At 39.0% G+C, this 22,157-nt stretch overlaps 2 long non-coding RNA genes, 1 other non-coding gene and 1 pseudogene across 4 annotated transcripts; 2 read left to right on the top strand and 2 right to left on the bottom strand.

Moving 5' to 3' along the window:
* LOC133849929 (uncharacterized) lies at positions 1 to 1,364 on the bottom strand. 2 transcript variants are annotated; one of them, XR_009895523.1, is made up of 3 exons: positions 1,281 to 1,364; positions 1,113 to 1,201; positions 1 to 1,041 (listed from the first exon to the last, which is right to left on the bottom strand). It is a non-coding gene; the product is annotated as an uncharacterized LOC133849929 (long non-coding RNA). The 2 variants fall into 2 exon arrangements; XR_009895522.1 differs by having other exon boundaries at positions 1,113 to 1,335.
* Positions 1,365 to 8,716: 7,352 nt separating this feature from the next.
* LOC133849930 (uncharacterized) lies at positions 8,717 to 10,078 on the bottom strand. The gene is made up of 3 exons (XR_009895524.1): positions 9,993 to 10,078; positions 9,825 to 9,913; positions 8,717 to 9,753 (listed from the first exon to the last, which is right to left on the bottom strand). It is a non-coding gene; the product is annotated as an uncharacterized LOC133849930 (long non-coding RNA).
* A 2,176-nt stretch (positions 10,079 to 12,254) lies between these two features.
* LOC133849932 (5.8S ribosomal RNA) lies at positions 12,255 to 12,432 on the top strand. Its single transcript, XR_009895526.1, has one exon. It is a non-coding gene; the product is annotated as a 5.8S ribosomal RNA (ribosomal RNA).
* Positions 12,433 to 12,784: 352 nt separating this feature from the next.
* LOC133849935 (large subunit ribosomal RNA) lies at positions 12,785 to 20,173 on the top strand (annotated as a pseudogene).
* The last annotated feature ends 1,984 nt before the right edge of the window (positions 20,174 to 22,157 follow it).

Here is a 22,157-nt window from a genome sequence, read left to right as displayed (position 1 = left end):
CTCGCAAGGTCATTGACCGCTGGGACTGCAGACAGCTGTAGCAGCGCTATGGTCAGATGGACCACCAGCAAAAGGGAAGCTTTAGCTCTAGCTCATAGATTATTAATTAGTTAGAGTGAAACAGACTTACATACATTAGAGACTCCCACGCAGAAAGATCTTTCCTTGTGTTGGTGCCTGTCTGTGGTGTATCTGTGGGGAATAATAATAATTGCGAGCTTTTGCGCCTGCATGAAAGCTGCTTGCTATGACCGGTAGCGTCGATCAAAACAAACATGCATACATACAAATGTATGCAAGTATGGTTTTACATGCTTTTCAGGCAATACAAAAACATTAATTTTTATAACTAAATTCAATTTTACAAAGATATTTTGCCTATAGGTGTTGCCTTACATGCCTTCTTAAATGATTGCCATTTCTATTTTATACAATAGTACAGTGGTACTTGTATTATGAAGGACCCCGAAAAGTTGTTGGTTCAACTTTCTCGCCACATCATATTACACTTACAACATTGATGGACTATCACTTATAGATGCATAGTTAAACAACATAACGTAAATTAACAATAATAAACAAACAAAAAAAAATAAGCTGCCGTTCGCCTTCCTCCTGGGTGACGCAGATACTCGGCATCGATGCCACCACAAGTGCGGAGCAAATAGCCAACGGAGATCGCAAGGCTGCCGGACGCAGGTGTTTTGCAGTAGAAACACCACCTGCTGGGAAGCAATTCTCCTGTGCTCAATGAGCGGCTGCAGCTAGCAACAGCTCATATGTTTGCGTTGCCCAGACAGCTGATGTGTCCAGCACAGCTGCGACTTGGAGCTTTTGGGGGTTGGCCGTTAATCAAGCAGTTGTGTGTGTTGAAGTTTAATTTTAAATTAATTTAAAATTCTACCACTGGGTTATTATACATTATGGCTGGGTCATTTTATTCAGCTTAATACCGGGTTTAATATAAATTATAACTGGGTTTTATATCAATTATATTATAATTTATGACGGAGTTATATAAATTAATACTGGGTGCCGAATCTAAAAATAAATAGACAAAACTAAACTTAGAACAACAAAAAAAACTAAATACACGTATAACAAATATTTACCCTATTCTGGAAAACGGCACTTGGTTTATTTACGCCAGTTGGCAAATTCCTCTAGTGGACAAACAGCTACAAGTGGACGGCAAGGTGCACTTTTGTAAAAAAAAAGAAGATGACCAGATTAACGACTCAGTATAACAATTATACAATGAAGTATCTTTGTATACTCACAAGTACGTTTTAAGCATCTTACTACACCAACCACTTCACTGATGTACTTTTTCCTTTTTTTATTATTATTAAAGCACATGCACTTTTCCACTATTTTTCTTTTTCTTTATCAGGTTCTGTACATAACCTGCTAACCATTTCTTCCAACCAATTAATCCTACTCAAAAAGGTAATCGCTTGTCTATTGTGGTCTGGACTTAACACGATCAGCTGATCTAGCTATTCATGCTTGTACGTATCGTGGTCCACCAATAGATGGCGCTATTTTTGGAGCTTTCAGTCTCATTTGTAAATAAAGCTCCGCTTCTCCGAACAAAACATGACAAGACATTGAGTACCATTTTCTCAGACTACAAATTATTTTATACAACTAAACAAATTAAATAATACAAATTAACTAGGACAATAAACATATAAATAAATAATATAATAAATAAGAGGTATAATTATGTATGAGTGCAGAAAAAGAAGAAAAAAAATGTTGCATACTTTTAGGCTTAGTCAATTTCAACTACGACAAGCGGCCTATTACACATCCCCCTGGCAAAATCACACTTAGTCGTTGTAACGACAAAGTGGGATACCCGCTTGGAGGTAGCTTAGTAGTCATTATGCGAAGATAAGCGCTTATTGCTTAATGTCCTTCGCATGGAATTTGCCTATGAATTTGCCTTGTAAATCCTCCAACTCATAATATGCGGAACCTAACTTGCGTCTGACTCGCGATTTTACAAACGTTGGAGCTAATTTAGCACTGAAACCTTTCACAAAATTGCTTTGTTGGAAGTTCCGTCTATACACTTCCTGCCCTACAGTGTAGTTGACCTCTCGACTACGTGTATTATAAACTTTTTCGTTGCGTATCTGCTGTTGTAGTATACCACTCCTTGCAGCCGCACGAATAAGTTCAATTGAGTCGTCTCTACTAAATTGAGTAGTTCTGTCTTCCAATTGATCCAAGCTTCTCAGAAGCGCATAAGTTTTCCCATTGGTAACCATATGTTGCCCAAAGGTCACTCTATACGGACTTGATCGCACGGCCGAATGTGTCGCGGATCGAAGTGCACAAGCAATAAAGCTCAGCGACTCATCCCAATCTGTCTGATCAGGCTTAATATACGACTTAATAGCAGCAAGCACTGATCGATTGACACGTTCTGAAGCATTCGCTTGCGGCGCGTAAACAGCCGTATAACGATGGTGTACCTCGTATTTTTGGAGCAATTCATTGAATTTATCCGACTTGAATTGAACTCCATTATCAGATACAACCACTTCTGGGACACCGAAACAATGAAATATGTTCTCTTCTAAGAACCGCACTACAGCCTCCGCTGTGAATTTTTTTTACGGGGTGCAAAAATGGATATTTAGACAGATGATCTACCACAACAAAAAATGCCAATATGGCCAGAACGACTACGCGGATAAGGCCCTAAAAAGTCCACATATAGTTTTTGAAAAATTCTACAAGTTTGTTCATTATGGCTTAAAGGCGGTCGCAATGGCTGATTTGAATGCTTTGTGACTTTGCAGATATCACAATTGCTGACAAAAGCTTTTATGTCACTTAGCATATTTGGCCAATAGTAATATCGCCTCGCACGTTCTAATGTTTTTGTGATTCCATTATGTGTGGAGAGTGGAGAAGTATGACATTCTCTTAGCACCTCAGCGATGAGATCTTTTGGAATCCAAACTTTCCAACATAAGTCATCAGCAACTTGTTCTGCCGACACATGTTCGGAACGGCGGTAAATGATTTGGTCTACTATCTTTAAGTCAGGCATTTGAGATAGCTGGGCTTTAACTTTCTCTTTTAGCTCTACATACTCTGCCGACTTGAAATGGATTGATGTAGTATCTACTACCTTATCAACACTTAGCGAAGATAAGTCCTCGATGTAAGTGCGAGAAAGAGCATCAGGTACAATGTTCTGACTGCCTTTCCTATGCACGATCTTAAACGAGAAGGCTTGCAACTTAAGTGCCCACCTTGCCAACCTCGAGCTTAAATCAGCTTGCGACATTAACCATTTTAATGACGCATGGTCGGTGTGGATCGAAAACTCGTGACCTTCTACATACGAACGAAATTTCTTTACGCACATTACAGCTGCTAAACACTCCTTCTCCGTAACCGAATAGTTGCGTTGGCACTTATTCAATTTTCATGACATAAACGCAATTTGTACATCATTACTTTCGCTATCTTTTTGCATCAGCACCCCTCCAACACCTGTGTGACTTGCATCACAATGGATTGCAAAGGGTTTGGAGAAATCTGGACTATGCAGCACTGGTGCTTTACACATCAGATCTTTAAGTAATTCAAATGCCTTCTGCGCTTCATCTGACCACACAAACTTGCGCTTCTGCTTTAACGTATCAGATATCGGAGCCGCAATACCAGCATAGTTATGGATAAACTTGTGATACCAGCCTGTTGTTCCCAAAATCGTCGCACTTGCTTTATCGATTTCGGCACGGGAAACTCTTGGATGGCTGTTACCTTGTCAGGGTCAGTCTGTATCGTACCTTGACCTATGACATGCCCCAAGTACTTCACCTCTCGCAAGCAAAATTTGCTCTTCTCAACATTGATGGTGAGACCTGCCAGTGTTAGACGATCTGCCAGTTGTTTAAGGACTACTAAATGCTTTTCAAACGTGTCGGAAATTACCAACAAGTCATCCAAATATACGAAAATTTCATTTCGTAATTCCGGTGGAATGACTTTGTCCATAAGTTTGGTCATTGTTTGTGGCGCATTAGTAAGGCCGAAGGGCATGACCGTATATTGGTATAATGGTCTACCGGGGACAGTAAACGCCGTCTTCTGTCGTGCATTGGGTGACAATGGAATTTGCCAGTACGCGTCTTTCAAGTCAATGCTTGATATGAATTCAGCTTTTGGCAATCGACCTAATATTCCATCTATTAACGGCATCGGATAAGCGTTTTTAATGGTCACCTCATTCACTTTACGACTATCCAAACAAAGACGAACTTTCCCAGGTTTTTGAACCAACACTACGGGTGCTGACCAAGGGCTATCGGACTCTTCAATTACTCCTAACGCTAACATTCGATCGAGCTCGTGGTACATCAACTTTTCCACCGCTGGTGACACTGCATAATGCCGCTGCTTTATGGGTTTGCAGTCCGTCACCTCAATATCGTGTGTTAGCCAATTGGTCTTTCCTAACCCCTTTTCTGCAAATGAAGGGAACTGGTTGATAACAGTGATAAGTTCCGTTTTTTGCTCAGATGTCAACTCGAGTTGCTGCGGATCATTAAATGTAATTGAGGCAATGCTGTTAGTGTGAGCCTGGTGCATCAAAAACATTGGCAATAGCTCGAAATCTCTCCAAAACTCAATACCTAAATACAAGTCTTGCGACAAAGTCGGGACGATATAAAATCGTTGTGAATGTGTCTTGCCCTTAAACTGGACAGGAATAACCAACTTGCCACAAATTCGTTGCCTATTTCCATCAGCAGTTTTTACAGCTGATGACAACCGCGTATATTCGGTATTATTAGTTAATATTTCTTCTGCTAACTTTCCACCAATGCAGTTAATACTAGCGCCAGTGTCCATTAACCCCGTTATCAATTTGCCTAGTATATTGACTTGGGCATAAGGACGAAGATCATCCGCGATGTCTACTATTGACGCTAACAAAGCTCTTTTTTCCTCATTTTTAATTCGTATATAGTTCCCCTTCCTCTGCTTATTACGAATACAAGAACTACAAACATTATCTAAATCTGAAATATTGGATCTAGCCGGGTTTACTTGAACTTCTGGTATTATTTTCGATACATTTATATCTTCTTTTACTCCGTGTTGGTACCCTTCGAGACTAGTTTGCGTGCACTTGTCAACGGTGCACGCCCATATGGGTTTTTTGGAATTGCACACTTCGTGCAACTGGGTCGATACGTGTCACGCTTACCACAACCGTAACAAAACACTTTACGTTCTGCTACGCAATCTTGGTATCGATGTCCACTCTTCCCACAATTCCAACAAGAAAGTGTTAGAGCATCCACCTCCAGATTCTCTGGCTCTTGAACATCATCCTCTTCATCCATTGTGGCTTGTACCGTGACTTCACTTACATGCCGTCTCGGTAAACCTCTGGGAACGGTTGATGGCATTGAAATAGTTTTCAGAAACCTCTCTCGCGTACGAACAGTGTGACGCAACTGCTCAACGCTGAATATTGGCACATACAATAATTCGTGCTGAATATCAGAGAGCAAATTGGCTCGCAAAAACTCCAGTATGGACTGCTCACTCATTGGGCTGTTCAAGCGATCTACTAATGTCACAATGGCTTCGTAAAACTGATCGAAAGATTCGTTGGCTTTCTGTTTTCTTTGCGAAATAGCTGCTCGAATCTCCAAATCGGTTCTACCATCCGTGAACTGATTTTTCAATGCCTTGCATAAATCTGCCCAACGAACTTCTGACACACTTTTGTGGTACCTCCAGAAAAATTCACTTCCTCTACCCTCAAACAAGTTACTCGCATATTTGGCTAGCAACTCAAAATCTCCGTCAAGGGTTTGCCGAGTCAATGCTTCTACGCGATAAAGAAAATCTTCTATCGACATAGATGAATGACCAGAGTATCTCAGCTTCCAATTAGCAATAATCTGGCTAATTCTATCGGGTCGCAAACTGTTACTAAGTTGTGAACCCTGTGGCGAAGAGTTGACACCAACTTGCGGCGCTCTCTGATTTACCAACGGATTCGTTTCTAGCCGATTTGGTAATCCAAACAACTCTTCAAAGCTTTGGTGCTTTGGACTTGGTGGAGAAGGTCTAGGAACGGATTGAAATTGTTCATTATGTACAGCTAGTTGTTGCTGAGCTACTCTCTGAAGCCCATTCTCCAGCACCTGCGATAGTATCTGCGTCTGCTGCACTAATGCTGCTGATATCGCAGCCGCAATTGCCTGTTGTATTTCTTGGCCAACAGCACTTGCCTCTGGCTGAGCTATTGGACTCTGAGCAACAACTGGTTGCGGAGCTTGTGGAATTGGAGTCGGCTGCCTTGGCTGCGAGCTGGACCTACTACCATTACCAGTAGAATTTCCTGCATTGGCATTTGCGGATGCGACCGCCGCCGCGGCTTTCGCTTGCCCTCTCGTTATCATAGTTGCACTTGAACTGGCCGCTTCCAACTCTTCAGCAAGATTCATGGAAGATCTTATTAACACAGTCCGGCACACTGGACATAAATTCCTATTGTCAGTGCGAGTCTCAAAGCAGGCGTGGTGAAAATAATGATTACACCTCGTAGCTAGTAACTGAGCTGGATATTCGACCTCCTGAGTACAAACACAACAAATGGTTTCCCCCTGAATTATCTGACCTGGCATGATAATAAGACCTAAGCGTCAGAATTTACTGAGAAATTCTGCTACGCCAAACAAATGTATAAATAAATAATAATAATGGGAAAATAAATAATATATAAATAAATAAAGATTTAAATAAATAAGAAAAAAAATGAAATAAAGAAATAGATAAATACCAACAATAACACACAAAAATAACTGAACAAATAAATAGATAAATAAATAATAATACAAATGCAAATTCAACAAACTGATAAACAAACACGATTCATAAGATATTTGGAAACCATGCAAAACTTCACAGAGTGTAAGTTAGCCTCCAGATACTCTAATTAACCCACCTGAATGGATAGGACTAGCTGCTAGATGAGCATACCTTCAATTAGTGTGAAGAGAAAGCAGCTCTGAGCCACGATCCGTTTCAAACACTAATTGAAATGTGAATGCCTTAACAGCCACTAAAGGGAAAGAAAAGAAATTGGGGAAAATATAAGCATTCAATAAGCTCCTTTATGTTAATAATACCAACTTTAAGAGCAATTATTTCAAAACTAAGTATAGCATAATAGCGCATGCAAACCATACTCAGTTGATAATATATTGCCTAATTAGTATTACTACATTTTAAACTTCTATGATTGCTAAAGACGGACAATAAACAATACTAAACACACTAAGCTGACTTGCGCCACCACGGGACTATGCAACCCCAGTCAATGAATTTAGTTGTCCATTGCTGAATTATTTTTGTAGTACTAATTTATTTCCACCGTTTTCATTAGGTGTTTTGCTTACCGCAAGAGGCAGATCTGGTCCACGAACTTTTTCAAAGTAAGCTCTACACCTTAAGAAATACGATAGCATATAAACGACAGTAGACAGTTTGACCGTTTGAGTATAAAGCCATTTTGAAGCTATTATTTTCGAAAACGTCAACCACTACCGTCTTGGTTAAGTTCTTTGGTCCTGAACTGATGAGGTATTACTTTCTCACTAATAACACAGACACAAAGAGACTAACCTAGTACCCAAATATGATTAAAGACAAACAAAAAAGGAATTGAATCACTAGATGGTATTGATCCTAGAGCATAATTTTTTTATATAGGCCATGTTTAGATTCTACACAAAACAGGCCACACGATTGGGCGCCAAAATATATTATTAAATTATAATTATATCTGTAACGAATCACTAAGGAGGTATTCGTCTGGTGCTGGTGGAAGGTTTACTAGTGTGGCGTACGCGCTGGCTTCTCCGGGCTTTGCTCAGATAGCATGGGGTTCAAGGAAAGGGCCAACTAATAGGACGCACCACTTATAACAATAATACATTTAAAATTCGCGTACATAAGGGAAGACAGAAAAGAAGGAGTGTAAAGGGAAGGTTACAATAAACAATAGTGAAAGAGAAAAGAAAGGGAAGGAGAGGAAGGTAGGTTAACAAAGAAGACGGAGCCACTCTCTAATGCAACACAGCTGTTATTGTGTGCAGACGCCCACCCTACCATGATCCTGCATTCATTGCCAAAAACTAATAGTTGGCAGGATCCCTAAAAGAAGTGGTTCGGCTAACCTACTCCTGCTTGGTTATGCATGGTTCCAAATAAAAGTAAACAATTAAGCGGACATACTTAATTTATTAACGGATAACAAAAATACTTTGAATATTAACAACATTATGAATTGACAAGAAAAAAAAATGACAAGAAAAATAAATAAAGAAATAATAATTTAACGGACAAACATAGTAAGTGTGTATGAGGCAGAATTAATTAAATAAGGCCAAAAAAAAAAAATAAATAAATAAATACTAAAAATAATTAACCTATAAATATAAAATATGTTCTAGCATAAATATAATATAAATAATTATTTTAGCATTTAAATGTTGTATAAATTAAGAGAAGGAAAAAAACTTAGCTAAAATGAACTAGTTTTGGGTTCATTTAGAAATGCAATGTCAGACCATCACACCGAATATAGGCAAACACTAGATGCAAGTAAAAATGAGGATCAGCTGATGGCTGTCACTCAATGAAATGTTTTGCTATTGCCAGTCTCGCAAGGTCATTGACCGCTGGGACTGCAGACAGCTGTAGCAGCGCTATGGTCAGATGGACCACCAGCAAAAGGGAAGCTTTAGCTCTAGCTCATAGATTATTAATTAGTTAGAGTGAAACAGACTTACATACATTAGAGACTCCCACGCAGAAAGATCTTTCCTTGTGTTGGTGCCTGTCTGTGGTGTATCTGTGGGGAATAATAATAATTGCGAGCTTTTGCGCCTGCATGAAAGCTGCTTGCTATGACCGGTAGCGTCGATCAAAACAAACATGCATACATACAAATGTATGCAAGTATGGTTTTACATGCTTTTCAGGCAATACAAAAACATTAATTTTATAACTAAATTCAATTTTACAAAGATATTTTGCCTATAGGTGTTGCCTTACATGCCTTCTTAAATGATTGCCATTTCTATTTTATACAATAGTACAGTGGTACTTGTATTATGAAGGACCCCGAAAAGTTGTTGGTTCAACTTTCTCGCCACATCATATTACACTTACAACATTGATGGACTATCACTTATAGATGCATAGTTAAACAACATAACGTAAATTAACAATAATAAACAAACAAAAAAATAAGCTGCCGTTCGCCTTCCTCCTGGGTGACGCAGATACTCGGCATCGATGCCACCACAAGTGCGGAGCAAATAGCCAACGGAGATCGCAAGGCTGCCGGACGCAGGTGTTTTGCAGTAGAAACACCACCTGCTGGGAAGCAATTCTCCTGTGCTCAATGAGCGTCTGCAGCTAGCAACAGCTCATATGTTTGCGTTGCCCAGACAGCTGATGTGTCCAGCACAGCTGCGACTTGGAGCTTTTGGGGTTGGCCGTTAATCAAGCAGTTGTGTGTGTTGAAGTTTAATTTTAAATTAATTTAAAATTCTACCACTGGGTTATTATACATTATGGCTGGGTCATTTTATTCAGCTTAATACCGGGTTTAATATAAATTATAACTGGGTTTTATATCAATTATATTATAATTTATGACGGAGTTATATAAATTAATACTGGGTGCCGAATCTAAAAATAAATAGACAAAACTAAACTTAGAACAACAAAAAAAACTAAATACACGTATAACAAATATTTACCCTATTCTGGAAAACGGCACTTGGTTTATTTACGCCAGTTGGCAAATTCCTCTAGTGGACAAACAGCTACAAGTGGACGGCAAGGTGCACTTTTGTAAAAAAAAAGAAGATGACCAGATTAACGACTCAGTATAACAATTATACAATGAAGTATCTTTGTATACTCACAAGTACGTTTTAAGCATCTTACTACACCAACCACTTCACTGATGTACTTTTTCCTTTTTTTTATTATTATTAAAGCACATGCACTTTTCCACTATTTTTCTTTTTCTTTATCAGGTTCTGTACATAACCTGCTAACCATTTCTTCCAACCAAAACCAACAACAAAAACCTTTTTTTCGGAAATTTGACAATTAATCCTACTCAAAAAGGTAATCGCTTGTCTATTGTGGTCTGGACTTAACACGATCAGCTGATCTAGCTATTCATGCTTGTACGTATCGTGGTCCACCAATAGATGGCGCTATTTTTGGAGCTTTCAGTCTCATTTGTAAATAAAGCTCCGCTTCTCCGAACAAAACATGACAAGACATTGAGTACCATTTTCTCAGACTACAAATTATTTTATACAACTAAACAAATTAAATAATACAAATTAACTAGGACAATAAACATATAAATAAATAATATAATAAATAATAGGTATAATTATGTATGAGTGCAGAAAAAGAAGAAAAAAAATGTTGCATACTTTTAGGCTTAGTCAATTTCAACTACGACAAGCGGCCTATTACAATATTCTGTGCATGGGATAATGAAATAAGACCTCTGTTCTGCTTTCATTGGTTTTCAGATCAAGAGGTAATGATTAATAGATTAATAGTTTGGGGGCATTAGTATTACGACGCGAGAGGTGAAATTCTTGGACCGTCGTAAGACTAACTTAAGCGAAAGCATTTGCCAAAGATGTTTTCATTAATTAAGAACGAAAGTTAGAGGTTCGAAGGCGATCAGATACCGCCCTAGTTCTAACCATAAACGATGCCAGCTAGCAATTGGGTGTAGCTACTTTTATGGCTCTCTCAGTCGCTTCCCGGGAAACCAAAGCTTTTGGGCTCCGGGGGAAGTATGGTTGCAAAGCTGAAACTTAAAGGAATTGACGGAAGGGCACCACCAGGAGTGGAGCCTGCGGCTTAATTTGACTCAACACGGGAAAACTTACCAGGTCCGAACATAAGTGTGTAAGACAGATTGATAGCTCTTTCTCGAATCTATGGGTGGTGGTGCATGGCCGTTCTTAGTTCGTGGAGTGATTTGTCTGGTTAATTCCGATAACGAACGAGACTCAAATATATTAAATAGATATCTTCAGGATTATGGTGTTGAAGCTTATATAGCCTTCATTCATGGTGGCAGTAAAATGTTTATTGTGTTTGAATGTGTTTATATAAGTGGAGCCGTACCTGTTGGTTTGTCCCATTATAAGGACACTAGCTTCTTAAATGGACAAATTGCGTCTAGCAATAATGAGATTGAGCAATAACAGGTCTGTGATGCCCTTAGATGTCCTGGGCTGCACGCGCGCTACAATGAAAGTATCAACGTGTATTTCCTAGACCGAGAGGTCCGGGTAAACCGCTGAACCACTTTCATGCTTGGGATTGTGAACTGAAACTGTTCACATGAACTTGGAATTCCCAGTAAGTGTGAGTCATTAACTCGCATTGATTACGTCCCTGCCCTTTGTGCACACCGCCCGCCGCTACTACCGATTGAATTATTTAGTGAGGTCTCCGGACGTGATCACTGTGACGCCTTGTGTGTTGCGGTTGTTTCGCAAAAGTTGACCGAACTTGATTATTTAGAGGAAGTAAAAGTCGTAACAAGGTTTCCGTAGGTGAACCTGCGGAAGGATCATTATTGTTTTAATGCATCTAACCGTTAATAAATTAAATTTGTTTTTCTCTTTTTAGGAATTGCAATATTTAATAAATTAAGTAACTAATAAATATAAATATTTTATTCAATCATATGAGATACAATTATGCAACATATAATAATTTAAATTAGCTAAAAACCGTTTGTTATGTATTATTATTATTATATACTGTATTAAGAGTGTTTTATGTGTTTTGGATAAAATAAAAACTGCGTGTATATGTACCATAATATACATGCGTTGCAAAATGTATTGTGCATATTCCAGTGCGCATACATTGGTTCGCAACACCTAAAGAAAAACAATGTTGTACCTGTTTGCAGGTTAACGCTTTACATATGTTGATCATAATAAATAAATTTAGCTAAAATATACTTGTCATATATCTTATTATTATCGATTATGTAAAACTAAGACATTTCGCAACATTTATTTAGGTATAAAAAATTTTATTGAAGGAATTGATATATGCCAGTAAAATGGTGTATTTTTAATTTCTTTCAATAAAAATATTGTTGACGTAATGAAATAAAAAAAAAATTGTATCACTCTAAGCGGTGGATCACTCGGCTCATGGGTCGATGAAGAACGCAGCAAACTGTGCGTCATCGTGTGAACTGCAGGACACATGAACATCGACATTTTGAACGCATATCGCAGTCCATGCTGTTATGTACTTTAATTAATTTTTAGTGCTGCTTGGACTACATATGGTTGAGGGTTGTAAGACTATGCTAAATAAGTTGTTTAAAATTTTTCGGAATTTTAAGCACATTGTATATTATTGGATAATATAAGTGTGAATCTAAAAAGTTCTCGCTTAAGATATTCATAATATGAATTAATAAATGAAAATACTAAAACTCTGTTGCATGAGAAATTTGAAGAATTATATGTTCTTTATTCATTTCAAATAATACTGAGGAATGTCTAGCATAAAATATATTATTTTATAAACTAGAATTGCCTCTTATTAACGAATATGATATAAAGAATAATTTTGTGAATATTATGGACCTTCAAAAAAGATAGTATATTTCAAAATAGGCAGAGAATTGTCTATAAGTGTAATTAAACAACCTCAACTCATATGGGACTACCCCCTGAATTTAAGCATATTAATTAGGGAGGAAAAGAAACTAACAAGGATTTTCTTAGTAGCGGAGAGCGAAAAGAAATCAGTTCAGCACTAAGTCACTTTGTCTATATGGCAAATGTGAGATGCAGTGTATGGAACGTCAATATTCTAGTATGAGAAATTAACGATTTAAGTCCTTCTTAAATGAGGCCATTTACCCATAGAGGGTGCCAGGCCCGTATAACGTTAATGATTATTAGATGATGTTTCCAAAGAGTCGTGTTGCTTGATAGTGCAGCACTAAGTGGGTGGTAAACTCCATCTAAAACTAAATATAACCATGAGACCGATAGTAAACAAGTACCGTGAGGGAAAGTTGAAAAGAACTCTGAATAGAGAGTTAAATAGTACGTGAAACTGCTTAGAGGTTAAGCCCGATGAACCTGAATATCCGTTATGGAAAATTCATCATTAGAATTGTAATATTTAATCAATATTATAACGATAGTGTGCATTTTTTCCATATAAGGACATTGTAATCTATTAGCATGTATGGAATTTATCAAACAATTTTGATAAGAGTTTATTTAAATTAGAGTGCTTGCATTTTAACATAAAATAAATTTCAAAAATTTGATAAAGTGCTGATAGATTATATGAGTACAGTGCGTTAATTTTTCGGAATTATATAATGGCATGATTATCATTAATTTTTATGTTTATTATAAGCACTTGTATGATTAACAATGCGAAAGATTCAGGATACCTTCGGGACCCGTCTTGAAACACGGACCAAGGAGTCTAACATATGTGCAAGTTATTGGGATATAAACCTAATAGCGTAATTAACTTGACTATTATTGGGATTAGTTTTTAACTATTTATAGTTAATTAACGCAATCCCGGGGCGTTCTATATAGTTATGTATAATAATATTTATATTATTTATGCCTCTAACTGGAACGCACCTTGAGCATATATGCTGTGACCCGAAAGATGGTGAACTATACTTGATCAGGTTGAAGTCAGGGAAACCCTGATGGAAGACCGAAACAGTTCTGACGTGCAAATCGATTGTCAGAATTGAGTATAGGGCGAAAGACCAATCGAACCATCTAGTAGCTGGTTCCTTCCGAAGTTTCCCTCAGGATAGCTGGTGCATTTAACTATTGTATAAAATAATCTTATCTGGTAAAGCGAATGATTAGAGGCCTTAGGGTCGAAACGATCTTAACCTATTCTCAAACTTTAAATGGGTAAGAACCTTAACTTTCTTGATATGAAGTTTAAGGTTATGATATAATGTGCCCAGTGGGCCACTTTTGGTAAGCAGAACTGGCGCTGTGGGATGAACCAAACGTAATGTTACGGTGCCCAAATTAACAACTCATTCAGAAACCATGAAAGGCGTTGGTTGCTTAAAACAGCAGGACGGTGATCATGGAAGTCGAAATCCGCTAAGGAGTGTGTAACAACTCACCTGCCGAAGCAACTAGCCCTTAAAATGGATGGCGCTTAAGTTGTATACCTATACATTACCGCTAAAGTAGATGATTTATATTACTTGTAATATAAATTTTGAAACTTTAGTGAGTAGGAAGGTACAATGGTGTGCTTAGAAGTGTTTGGCGTAAGCCTGCATGGAGCCGTCATTGGTACAGATCTTGGTGGTAGTAGCAAATAATCGAATGAGACCTTGGAGGACTGAAGTGGAGAAGGGTTTCGTGTGAACAGTGGTTGATCACGAGTTAGTCGGTCCTAAGTTCAAGGCGAAAGCCGAAAATTTTCAAGTAAAAAAGTAACTAAAATTTAAATTTTATCATAATTAAAAAACTTGAATAATTTTGAACGAAAGGGAATACGGTTCCAATTCCGTAACCTGTTGAGTATCCGTTTGTTATTAAATATGGGCCTCGTGCTCATCCTGGCAACAGGAACGACCATAAAGAAGCCGTCGAGAGATATCGGAAGAGTTTTCTTTTCTGTTTTATAGCCGTACTACCATGGAAGTCTTTCGCAGAGAGATATGGTAGATGGGCTAGAAGAGCATGACATATATTGTTGTGTCGATATTTTCTCCTCGGACCTTGAAAATTTATGGTGGGGACACGCAAACTTCTCAACAGGCCGTACCAATATCCGCAGCTGGTCTCCAAGGTGAAGAGTCTCTAGTCGATAGAATAATGTAGGTAAGGGAAGTCGGCAAATTAGATCCGTAACTTCGGGATAAGGATTGGCTCTGAAGATTGAGATAGTCGGGCTTGATTGGGAAACAATAACATGGTTTATGTGCTCGTTCTGGGTAAATAGAGTTTCTATCATTTATGATAGTTTCTTGTTCCCCGGATAGTTTAGTTACGTAGCCAATTGTGGAACTTTCTTGCTAAAATTTTTAAGAATACTAGTTGGGCAACCAGTTAGTTCTTTTAAATTATAACGATTATCAATTAACAATCAATTCAGAACTGGCACGGACTTGGGGAATCCGACTGTCTAATTAAAACAAAGCATTGTGATGGCCCTAGCGGGTGTTGACACAATGTGATTTCTGCCCAGTGCTCTGAATGTCAAAGTGAAAAAATTCAAGGAGGATCAATGGGTCTGCAGAAGGGGAATAATGGTTCATTTCTCAGCAATGGCAAATGGGCTACCGTCCTTCGTTAGTCAGATCAAGTCGACTCATAGGCAACATGTGCCCCACTAAAATGTGGCCTCCTCGTGGTGTCCTCCGGGTGCTGGACCGATGTAGTTTCGGCAGCAGCGAATATGAGCGGCGAAAGGGGCCATTGGGTTACCACCCCGATGGTCCTGAAAACTGATGGTGCAAACTCTAATAACATGCCTCGGATAGCTGAAAGTTATTCAGTGAATTCTCCTACGGCATCCGTAGGAGCCCATCAGGGAAGGAACGTAGATGCTAATCCAGTTGTTGGACATCTATGTGTGGAATGCGGCCGATCTTTTGGAACAAAGACCGGTTTAGGTGTCCACATGTCGCGTCAGCACAAAGACAGGCTTGATGAGCTTCGTACGCGTGTTGACGTGAAAACCAGGTGGTGTGAGGAAGAATTGGCCATGATGGCGAGGAAGGAACTTGAGCTCATAGCAAATGGCGAGAGGTTCATTAATAAAAAGCTGGCGTTGCATTTTCCAGAACGCAGTGTCGATGCTATTAAAAAGTGTCGACAGAGGGATAATTATAAGGCAAAAATCGAGCAGCTAAGAGGGCAAGCGGCTCTTATCCCCGAAATTAATGAACCACAAACCATTACGCGCCGCCCTAGTATAAGTGGGCTTGAGTCTTCTTCTTCAATGTCAGAGTCGGTTCCAATCACACCATCGATACATTCGGACGACGTCCTCATGCGGATACTGCGGGGCTTCGGCCCTGTGGGATGTAATCGATCGTGGAGAGTCGAGGTTCTGCAATCTATCGTTGATGGAGCTCAGACTTCGGGCAAAGAAGCAACTCTCCAGTGTTTGTCTAACTATCTCCTGAAATTTTTCCGAATCGAAACGAAGGTCCGGTTTCGGCGAGAGTCTTTCCTGAGCCTCGCAATAGGAGACAAAATAGAAGGCAGCAGTTCGCTAGGGTTCAGCGCAACTGGGACAAACATAAAGGTCGATGCATCGGATCCCTGCTAGCAGGACCCGACGAGTCGGTAATGCCAAACCAAGAGATTATGGAACCATACTGGAGAGAAGTCATGACACAGCAGAGCCTTTCCTCTTGCAATAGCACCGTGCCCCATATGGGACACTTGCTTGAGGGGGTATGGTCACCTATTACGTCTAGGGACCTGCAATTGCATCAAGTGCCATTGAATTCTTCTCCCGGACCGGACGGAATATCTCCAAGAACTGCCAGGAGTATTCCCAGTGGTGTTATGCTTCGCATAATGAACCTTATTCTCTGGTGCGGCAAACTACCCACACTCTTCCGAATGGCTCGAACCGTTTTCATCCCGAAGACGGTAAGAGCATCCCGACCAGAAGACTTCCGTCCGATATCGGTGCCTTCTGTCATAGTTAGACAACTCAATGCCATCTTGGCATCTCGATTGGCCTCATCAGTCGATTGGGATCCGCGTCAGCGGGGGTTTCTTCCTACTGACGGTTGCGCCGATAACGCGACAATAGTTGACTTAATCCTGAGGGACCACCATAGACGTCATGCGTCGTGTTATATCGCGACACTTGATGTCAGCAAAGCGTTTGACTCTGTGTCTCACGCAGCGGTAATTGACACCCTATCCGCGTATGGTGCACCAACGGGTTTTGTTGACTACGTACGTAGCTTGTACTAGGGAGGTGGCACTAGTCTCAATGGTAAAGGCTGGAGATCAGAGGAATTCGTCCCTGCTAGAGGTGTGAAGCAGGGTGACCCTTTGTCTCCACATATGTTCAACTTGGTCATCGACCGGTTGCTCAGGTCTCTACCGGACGAGATTGGTGTCAGTGTCGGAAATGCCAAAACAAACGCTGCAGCGTTCGCAGACGATCTGGTGTTGTTTGCTTCTACACCGAAGGGCCTTCAGGCATTATTGGATACCACGGTCTCCTTTTTGGCGTCCGTTGGGCTGACCCTAAACGCTAATAAGTGTTTTACTGTTAGTGTCAAGGGGCAACCGAAGCAGAAGTGTACTGTGATCGAATCACGGAGCTTTTGTGTAGGTTCGCGCAAGTGTCCAAGCTTGAAGCGTTCTGAGGAATGGAAGTATCTTGGCATCCAGTTCACTGCGGACGGGAGGGCCCGCTACAATCCGACTGAGGACATTGGTCCCAGATTGGATATCATATCGCGGTCCCCTGAAGCCACAGCAGAAGTTATTCGCCCTCAGAACTGTCCTCATTCCACAGCTATATCACAAGCTAACCCTTGGTAGTGTGGCAATAGGCGTTTTGAGAAAGTGTGACAGACTGGTACGGTCGGTCGTAAGGAAATGGTTAGATCTTCCTATGGATGTGTCAGTAGCATTCTTCCATGCCCCACACAAGTGGGGGTCTCGGTGTTCCCTCAGTTCGAAGGACAGCTCCAATGCTGCGCATACAGAGGTTAACGAACATAAAATGGCCCCACCTCGAGCAATCCGAGACAGCCAGTTCGTTCCTTAGTGCGGAAATTCGGAGGGCCCGAGATAGGTGCAAGGCATCGGGAGACGCGGCTCTGGATACACGCCTTTGATCGACTCGTACTGGGCGGATAGGTTGCACTCCTCTGTTGATGGTAGCGGTCTCCGTGAAGCAGGGCGTTATGCTCCGCAACACGGGTGGGTTGTCGCACCCACGCGTTTGTTAACTGGAAAAGCTTATTTGAATGGGATCAAACTGCGGATAAATGCCCTACCCACGCGGTCTCGTACCACGAGGGAAGGCACGAATTGGAGAGGCAGTGTCGTGCAGGATGTGATGCTCCCGAATCACTAAACCACATTCTGCAGAAGTGTCATCGTACGCATGGGAGGCGGGTGGCTAGACACAACAGTGTAGCTAATTATCTCAAGCGGGGACTTGAGACGAGAGGCTACTCTGTCATTGCTGAACCAAGTCTGCAGGAGAGAACAGGATATATAAGCCGGACCTGGTGGGTTTCCGACCAGATCACACGATAGTGATCGACGCTCAGGTAGTGACTGACGGACTTGATCTTGACCAAGCTCATCAGAGTAAGGTTGAGATCTACGACAGACAGGACGTACGAACGGCTCTGGTTCGGGATTATCAGGCACATGAGGACATTAAAATCGTTTCTGCTACGCTAAACTGGAGGGGCATCTGGAGCTATCGGTCGGTAAAACGACTGAGAGCACTGGGAGTCCTTAACGCTGGTGATAGCAATATTATCAGTACCAGGGTGGTAGATGGCGGAGTCTGCGGCTTTAAGACGTTCATGTTCCATACTGGATATCGCCAAGGAGTGGGTTAGCACCGAGGTTTACTTTCCTCATTGAAAGTCAACTACACTGGCCAACATCTATTGTGTACAAAGTAAAGGGAAAACAGTCATATGACGTGCCATCCATATATGGCATTGTTGTGTGGGCAAATTCATTTCCTACAAAAAAATAGCCAAATGCCTCGTCATCTAATTAGTGACGCGCACGCGCATGAATGGATTAACGAGATTCCTACTGTCCCTATCTACTATCTAGCGAAACCACAGCCAAGGGAACGGGCTTGGAATAATTAGCGGGGAAAGAAGACCCTTTTGAGCTTGACTCTAATCTGGCAGTGTAAGGAGACATAAGAGGTGTAGAATAAGTGGGAGATATTAAATTTCGGTTTAGTATCGACAATGAAATACCACTACTCTTATTGTTTCCTTACTTACTTGATTAAATGGAACGTGTATCATTTCCTAGCCATTATACGGATATATTTATTATATCTTATGGTATTGGGTTTTGATGCAAGCTTCTTGATCAAAGTATCACGAGTTTGTTATATAATCGCAAACAAATTCATTAATGAGAGAGTGCATTTATGTATTCTCAAATTAAAAATTTGGTATAACTCCAATTACTCAGGTATGATCCAATTCAAGGACATTGCCAGGTAGGGAGTTTGACTGGGGCGGTACATCTCTCAAATAATAACGGAGGTGTCCCAAGGCCAGCTCAGTGCGGACAGAAACCACACATAGAGCAAAAGGGCAAATGCTGACTTGATCTCGGTGTTCAGTACACACAGGGACAGCAAAAGCTCGGCCTATCGATCCTTTTGGTTTAAAGAGTTTTAACAAGAGGTGTCAGAAAAGTTACCATAGGGATAACTGGCTTGTGGCGGCCAAGCGTTCATAGCGACGTCGCTTTTGATCCTTCGATGTCGGCTCTTCCTATCATTGTGAAGCAAAATTCACCAAGCGTTGGATTGTTCACCCATGCAAGGGAACGTGAGCTGGGTTTAGACCGTCGTGAGACAGGTTAGTTTTACCCTACTAATGACAAAACGTTGTTGCGACAGCATTCCTGCGTAGTACGAGAGGAACCGCAGGTACGGACCAATGGCACAATACTTGTTCGAGCGAACAGTGGTATGACGCTACGTCCGTTGGATTATGCCTGAACGCCTCTAAGGTCGTATCCGTGCTGGACTGCAATGATAAATAAGGGCAATTTGCATTGTATGGCTTCTAAACCATTAAAAGTTTATTATTCATTTAATAGACGACGATGGATGTGATGCCAATGTTACATATAACATAGTAAATTGGGAGGATCTTCGATCACCTGGTGCCGCGCTAGTTATATATTAAAACATTATTTAATACAATGACAAAGCCTTGAATCAATTGTAAACGACTTTTATAACAGGCAAGGTGTTGTAAGTGGTTGAGCAGCTGCCATACTGCGATCCACTGAAGCTTATCCTTTGCTTGACGATTCGATAAAATATATATGTTTAAGGCATATATAAAAAATATTATATGTATGATGTATATATGGAAACGTATATATGTTTATATATATAAATATGCAAAATTGTATGCATAATTATGTTATACAATTACGCATATAAGAAGAATATTTATATAATATATGAATATATTATATATATAAATAAATAATATATCAATGTGTACAAAATATACTTGTATATTTTAAATATGCATTTATTTAGTATGCGTTAATTATATATATTTATTTGGTAGCCAAAAGGACGCCATCATATTAGTGGCGAAGATTAAAAATATGCATAGTATATCTATGTGTACAAAATACTTGCATATTTTAAATATGCATTTATTTATTATGCGTTGGTAATATATATTTATTTGGTAGCCAAAAGGACGCCATCATATTAGTGGCGAAAATTTGTTTACAAAATACTTGCATATTTTAAATATGCATTTATTTATTATGCGTTGGTAATATATATTTATTTGGTAGCCAAAAGGACGCCATCATATTAGTGGCGAAAATTTGTTTACAAAATACTTGCGTATTTTAAATATGCATTTATTTATTATGCGTTGGTAATATATATTTATTTGGTAGCAAAATGACGCCATCATATTAGTGGCGAAAATTAAGAATATGCATAGTATATCTATGTGTACAAAATACTTGCATATTTTAAATATGCATTTATTTATTATGCGTTGGTAATATATATTTATTTGGTAGCCAAAAGGACGCCATCATATTAGTGGCGAAAATTAAGAATATGCATAGTATATCTATGTGTACAAAATACTTGCATATTTTAAATATGCATTTATTTATTATGCGTTGGTAATATATATTTATTTGGTAGCCAAAAGGACGCCATCATATTAGTGGCGAAAATTTGTTTACAAAATACTTGCGTATTTTAAATATGCATTTATTTATTATGCGTTGGTAATATATATTTATTTGGTAGCAAAAGGACGCCATCATATTAGTGGCGAAAATTAAGAATATGCATAGTATATCTATGTGTATACTTGCATATTTTAAATATGCATTTATTTAGTATGTGTTAGTTATACATATTTATTTGGTAGCAAAAGGACGGCATCATATAGTGGCGAAAATATATGTATCTATTGTACAGAATACTTGCGTATTTTAAGTATGCATTTAATATGTTTGTACATAAAATACTTGCATATTTTAAATATGCATTTATTTTTATTAATATAATGAGATATGAATTTAACTTGTTTTTTGGACTTGGTGAATTTTTTATTGAACTGCAGCCAAATGATATGAGGTTCTACCGAGATATGAGTTCATTGACAAAAAATTGGTAAAAACTTTTAAATAGCATGTTATACAGTTTAAATATAATGAGATAAGATTTTCCTTGAGAAAAAATTTTTTGGACATTTTTATTGAACTGCAGCCATATGATATGAGGTTCTACCGAGATAAGTTCAACATTGACAAAAAATTTCAACATGTGAAAATTGAATGAAAAACTTTTTAAATAGCATTTTATACAGTTTATTAATATAATGAGATAAGATTTTGAATTTAACTTGAGAAAAATTTTTTGGACTTGGTGAATTTTTATTGAACTAGCCATATGATATGAGGTTCTATTTTTTCATATGTTTATTAATATAATGAGATAAGATTTTGAATTTAACTTGAGAAAAAATTTTTTTTGGACTTGGTGAATTTTTATTGAAATGCAGCCAAATGATATGTTTTATACAGTTTATTAATATAATGAGATAAGATTTTGAATTTAACTTGAGAAAAATTTTTTGGACTTGGTGAATTTTTTATTGAACTGCAGCCAAATGATATGAGGTTCTACCGAGATATGAGTTCAACATTGACAAAAAATTTCAACATGTCAAAATAGAATCTTTTTAAATAGCATGTTATACAGTTTATTAATATAATGAGATAAGATATTTCAATTTAACTTGAGAAAAA

This window comes from Drosophila sulfurigaster, unplaced genomic scaffold, assembly GCF_023558435.1.
Source record: "Drosophila sulfurigaster albostrigata strain 15112-1811.04 unplaced genomic scaffold, ASM2355843v2 ctg48_pilon, whole genome shotgun sequence".
Classification (NCBI taxonomy): Eukaryota; Metazoa; Arthropoda; class Insecta; order Diptera; family Drosophilidae; genus Drosophila; species Drosophila sulfurigaster.
Note: the sequence above shows the minus strand (reverse complement) of the source record. Positions and strands in the feature narration are given on the sequence as shown.